Here is a 5465-nt window from a genome sequence, read left to right as displayed (position 1 = left end):
AGTAGAGCACAGTCACAGCATGGTTTGGGTTGGAAGGGACCTTGAAGATCATCTTGTTCCACCCCCTGCCATGGGCAGGGACACTTTTCACCAGACCAGGTTGCTCCAACCTGGCCTTGGACACTTCCAGGGATGGGGCAGCCACAGTTTCTCTGGGAATTCCCTGCCATCCCCTCACCGCCCTCACAGCCAAGAATTTCTTCCTAATATCCAATCTCTGCTTCTAAACCTCCTCTGTGTCAGTTTGAAGCCATTTCACCTTGTCCTTGGGAACAGTCTCTCTCTCCTGTCAGCTCCCTTCAGGTCCTGGAAGGCCACAGTCAGGTCCCCCCAAAGCTCCTCTTCTCCAGGCTGAACAATCCCAGCTCTCCCAGCCTTTCTTTCTATCCAGAGTATTTTTTTCTCTCTCTGCCTGGAGTTTTATCAAGCATATTTGTTTAAAATGAAGGGATTTAATTTTTAATTAAAAGAGACAGAAGAGACAAGGGCAGGGTGGTGTTGCCAGGGCTCATTCCCTTGGAGCTCAGCCCCAAACAACAACCACCAGCAAGGCCTAAACACCCAATTAATTGGAATTTTTTAGCTCAGAGAACAAAGAAGGGACCTCTGAGGGCCCCACTGAGCCCACAGGTGGTACCCAAGGGGTTGCAGGCAGTTGGCCCAGCTGGTACCTGACACCTGGTGTTTATCAGATCATTTATTTATTTTTCTCTCTCTTTTGGACCGTTGGGTGGGTTTGGGGCTTTTTTTTAGGTCTTTTTTTTCCCCAAAAAAATTGCTCTGTATGTGTTTTTCATTCTTGTTCAAGCATTACAGTGGTAATGGCACAGTCAGATGGTGGAACATTTCCAGTCAGATCACAGACAACAGTTGTTCAAGCCCAGTCTAAAGCTCTAGAGTCAGCAGTGACCTTTCAGAGGTAACCTGACTATCTGGCTTGAAAATCTTTGGGGTTTCTCAGCCTTACCTGTCTCTGCTGGAAGGTGACATTTCAGCTCAGACCCCAAAATCAGGGCTCCACTTCCTACCCTGACCTCCCCAGGGGAAAGGACTCTGTTCCAGCCCCCCCTGTCCATCCCAGACCTGGCTCAGGGCAAATTGAGGCTCAAACATCGAGATGCACCTTGTGATGGAACAGGGAAAACGCTCTTCCAGACCCTCCCTCATCCCTTCTCCCTGCTGACCTGCACCCAGAACACAACAAGGAGTGCTCAGGGACGAGACCTGAAGGAAGAACCAGGTTCCTTTTTTGGCCACTGCTGACCTGCCCAAGTGACTGATCTTTTTTTGAGGGGGAAAAAACAAAACCAACCAAAATAAAACCAAAATAAAAAATAGCACCAACCACTTCTCAACCCCAAAATTAGTTCTTGGCACTCCAGCAGCTTTACTGCCACTGCTTGGCCATCACGTCAGCACTGAGAGAACTTTGTCATCAGAAGAGAATATTCGGTTTCCTGACACTGAGTTTTTGCTGATTACCCATAAGGGGGTGACCAAAGAAAGCCTCCAGTTCTCCTGTAAGAGGCTGTTCACGTGAATCTGCGTAATTGCTGAATGACTAATGAGTTTTGTTGGGCCCAAATTTGCCTCGTAAGCTCCAGCTCATCAATTATTTTCATGCCACCGGGGCTTTGTTGGGCCCAAATTTGCCTCGTAAGCTCCAGCTCATCAATTATTTTCGTGCCACTGTGGAAAAACTCCACGAGAACCTGCAAGAATTCACATCCTGTTGAGGGGTTGTGCTCTTGGGGAACAATTGTCTGTCAGAGTTGGAGGAAAAAGCCCTTTGCTGGGGCAGCACCAAGAGATGAAGGGGTTTGGCACAGCAGGGAGTTTAAAGCAGTGGAATTGGGGAAGGGGGTGGAAAATGAGCCCTGGGAGGAGCAGCTGAGGGAGCTGGGGGGGCTCAGCCTGGAGAAAATGAGGCTCAGGAAGGATCTTGTTGCTCTCCACAACTCCCTGACAGGAGGGAAGAGCTGGGGGGGTCGGGCTCTGCTCCCAGGGAACAGGGACAGGACAAGAGGGAACAGCCTCAAGCTGTGCCAGGGGAGGGTCAGGTTGGACATCAGGAGGAATTTCCTCATGGAAAGGGTTGTTAAACACTGGAAGGTGCTGCCCAGGGAGGTTTGGAGTCCCCAGCCCTGGAGGTGCCCAAGGAAAGGCTGGACATGGCCCTCAGTGCTCTGGGCTGGGGGACGAGGTGGGGAGGGGTCAAAGTTTGGAATCAAGATCCCAGAGGTGCTTTCCCATCTCAGGGAATGAGTTCTGTGAGCCTGGGGTGGAGCAGCAGCTCTGCTGGGCTGCAGGGAGCCTGGAGGGACACGGGCAGAGCCCGGGGTGCAGCTCAGCCCTGCAGTGGGGGCACGGGGAGGGTGGCACAGGGACAGCAGGACACCCCCAGGACACCCCCAGGACACCCCCAGGACACCCCCCCAGCAGTGACAGCTCACCCAGTGCTGCCCAAAGACTGGGGTGGAAAAAAAGCTGGAGGGCAAAGAATTCATCTGCTGTCTGAAACCAGGAGATAAAATTGCTGTGTTCCTTCAAATTGCTGTGTTCCTTCCTTTTTTTTTCCTTTTTCCTAGAAGTTCTGCTTTTAGGCCAACCTGGAGGATTTGCAGTGACAGGCTGGGGCTGCCAGACCTTGAGGTCTTGCAGTGCCTAATTCCTGCTCCCTTTGTCCCTCAGGGAGGATCTCACCTGGCCCAGGAGAGACAGACAATGTGGCAGAACTCATAAAATGAGTTAAACCCTCACCCCAAACCCTCAGGGCTTTACAAGGACCCCTGGATCCTTCTCAAGGACCTTCTCAGCAGGTCACCTGTGCAAGGAGTCACCTCTCTGGGCTTCAGAAGTGAGCCCAGGAAATAAAAAAAGCTGAATTCCCAGAGGGAAACCAACCCAGACAGAGGCAAACCCCCCCAGCCAGGCTTTGTGTTCCTTTCCCATCTTCAGCAGCTGCCTCGGTGTCTGTCCCTGACCTTTCTGATGGCAAACCTGAGTCACTGTGAGGCTCCTCTGAAGCAGGGGGAGGATGTGAAGAGAAAAAAAGCAGGAGATAAAGGATCTGGGGTAGCCACAGCAACAGAAACTCGTCACAGTCTCTCGCGGGGGGGGGGAACCGACGAAGAAGAAAAAAGGCAAAGGAGGAAGTGAACATGAAAAGCATAAAGTTACAGATCTGTAGGGGGGGGTTTTGGGGCCTTGTTAAAAATAATTATGATCTCTACTGTAACATGAAATACGTCTGGAACCGCCAGGTCTGACAGGAGGGTTCACAGACAGCAAAACCCAGCTCATTTTTTCCAGTGTGGCTCTCAAATACTGTCTGTTCTTGCCCCAATCCTTCTCCAAAACTGAATGACTGCAATCTGTTCTTGCCCCAATCCTCCTCCAAAACTGAATGACTACTGTTTCTGTTCTTGCCCCAAATCCTTCTCCAAAACCAAAAGCAGCACAGCAATAATGAAAAAAAAATTAAAAATCCCTGAATTCTAAACAAATATGCTTGATAAAACTCCAGGTAGAGAGAAAAAAATACCGTGGATAGAAAGACAAGAGGACTCGGGGTTTTGTTTGGTTTTCCTCCCGGGTTTTGGGAGCAACTCAAACCTCTGCAGCTCCTCACCAACAATGGAAGGGGCTGAAACTCATGACCAGTGAAGCTGAAAGGAAGTGGGATTATCCACTGAAAAAAATGGCATTATTGTCACCCAGAAATACAGTTATTAGTCATTTTTACAGATGGTTCTTAAAACAATCCCGAGGGGCCAGATTTAAGTGACAAGAGTCAGACACAAAGCAGCCCAGCCCCACGTTGCCAGCTCAGATGGAGCTGCACAGCTCAGACCAGGGGGGGAAAAAAGAAAGCTTAAGTGTCTCTCAAGTGCCTGAAAAAAAGGGGAAATCTGAAAGGTTGAAAAACAGGAACTCGCTTGGTGACAAGGCCTGCACCTCTGAGAAGGGAAAGTTTCATTTCTGGCAGTAGGAAGACGAGCGTGGGCAGAGGCAGCACCAAATCATTCACCACTCTCTGCCCGTGTTCAGCTACTTCCTGGCATTTTAGGGAGGACTGGACCAAAAAAAAAAAATCCAAACAAGTTTTTCACAGAAGAGTGACAATGGCAATTAAAAATAAAAAATTGCTATTCCTTCATTTTCAAGCGAGTTTTTCACAGAAGACTGACAACGGCAATTAAAGATAAAAATTGCTATTCCTTCATTTCCAGGGAAATATCTGTGTTGGTTTATTTAAACTGGCAACGCACCAACCAACCCCCAAATCCTCAGCAAATCCAATCACAAATCACAGCCTGGTTTGGGTTGGAAGGGACCTTAAAGAAAATCTCATTCCAATCTCTTACCACGGGCAGGATTCCCAGTAAACACCTTCAATCCAATCAAATAATATCAGGCAGAGTTCCCAAAAAACACCTGCAATCCCATCAAATATTATCGGGCAGAGTTCCCAAAAAAACACCTTCAATCCTGTCAAATATTATCAGGCAGAGTTCCCAATAAACACCTTCAATCCCATCAAATATTATCGGGCAGGGTTCCCAAAAAACACCTTCAATCCTGTCAAATATTATCTTTGAGGTTTTTGATGGGATTATCCAGCACAGGGATGGGATCCAGCTCTAGGGTAGGATTCCCAGTAAACACCTTCAATCCTATCAAATATTATCTTGGGGTTTTTTGATGGGATCACCTGGCACAGGGATGGGATCACCCAGCACAGGGATGGGATCCAGCTCTAGGGCAGGATTCCCAGTAAACACCTTCAATCCTATCAAATATTATCTTTGAGGTTTTTGATGGGATTACCCAGCACAGGGATGGGATCACCTGGCACAGGGATGGGATCCAGCTCTAGGGCAGGATTGAGCAAATGCCACTTGTCCTCAGCTCCCCCAGCAGGGCCAGGAGGTGCTCCTTCTCCAGCCCTGTTTTTTGGGAAATCTCCAGCTAGGGAAGCTGCAGGAAAGCACAAGAACACTCTGCATTGGGTTCATTCCTGTTCAGCTGAGCCAGGAGACGAGGGAGATTCCTGGAAGCAGCTGATGAGCCCACGGGACACGAGGGACTGAGACTTGTGACACGGCACCAGCTCATCTGTTCCTGTGGGCTGCCCTTATCACAACCCACAGCAGCCTCACAGGGCCCAGGGGTTCTCAGCACCTCACTCACTTACAGGGAAACGTGGGTCCTGCCCACGGGCTGATGCTGCTCCTCTTCCGAGAAGCCGCCGGGTGTTCCCTGGAATCCCGGCTCGGAGTCATCACCCGCCCCCAAGGAGGAGTGAACCTTGAGGTTCAAAGAGGTCTCGTGGAGGGGTTGAGCCTTATCATGGCCATCCCAGCACCTCTGTGGTCAGAGCTGCTGCCAGGTCTGCAGAGATGATGGTTCTCAGGTCTCGCAGGAAGCCAAGGGCAAGGCAGGGGGAGAGCTCAAAGAGAAAT

This window comes from Neopelma chrysocephalum, unplaced genomic scaffold (genome assembly GCF_003984885.1).
Source record: "Neopelma chrysocephalum unplaced genomic scaffold, ASM398488v2 Primary Assembly neopelma1_196, whole genome shotgun sequence".
In the NCBI taxonomy this organism is placed as follows: domain Eukaryota; kingdom Metazoa; phylum Chordata; class Aves; order Passeriformes; family Pipridae; genus Neopelma; species Neopelma chrysocephalum.
The sequence above is the reverse complement of the archived record's forward strand: the minus strand, read 5'-3'. Positions refer to the sequence as shown.